Source organism: Arachis duranensis, chromosome 8 (genome assembly GCF_000817695.3).
Source record: "Arachis duranensis cultivar V14167 chromosome 8, aradu.V14167.gnm2.J7QH, whole genome shotgun sequence".
NCBI lineage: Eukaryota > Viridiplantae > Streptophyta > Magnoliopsida > Fabales > Fabaceae > Arachis > Arachis duranensis.
This window is the reverse complement of record NC_029779.3, coordinates 17527484-17527907: the sequence shown is the minus strand read 5'-3', so window position 1 is coordinate 17527907 and position 424 is coordinate 17527484.

The window sequence follows — 424 nt, the reverse complement described above, 5'->3', positions numbered from 1 at the left end:
CTATCCGGTGGTAATACTGGAAAACAAAGTGCTTAGGGCCACGGCCAAGACTCATAAGTAGCTGTGTTCAAGAATCAACATGCTTAACTAGGAAAGTCAATAACACTATCCAAAATTCTGAGTTCCCAGAGACGCCAATCACTCTGAACTTCAAAGGAAAAAGTGAGATGCCAAAACTATTTAGAAGCAAAAAGCTACAAGTCCCGCTCATCTAATTATAATTAATATTCATTGATATTCTGAAATTTATAGTATATTCTCTTCTTTTATCCTATTTGATTTTCAGTTGCTTGGGGACAAGCAACAATTTAAGTTTGGTGTTGTGATGAGCGGATAATCTATACGCTTTTTGGCATTATTTTTAGATAGTTTTTGGTAAGTTTGAGCTACTTTCAGGGATGTTTTCATTAGTTTTTATGTTAAA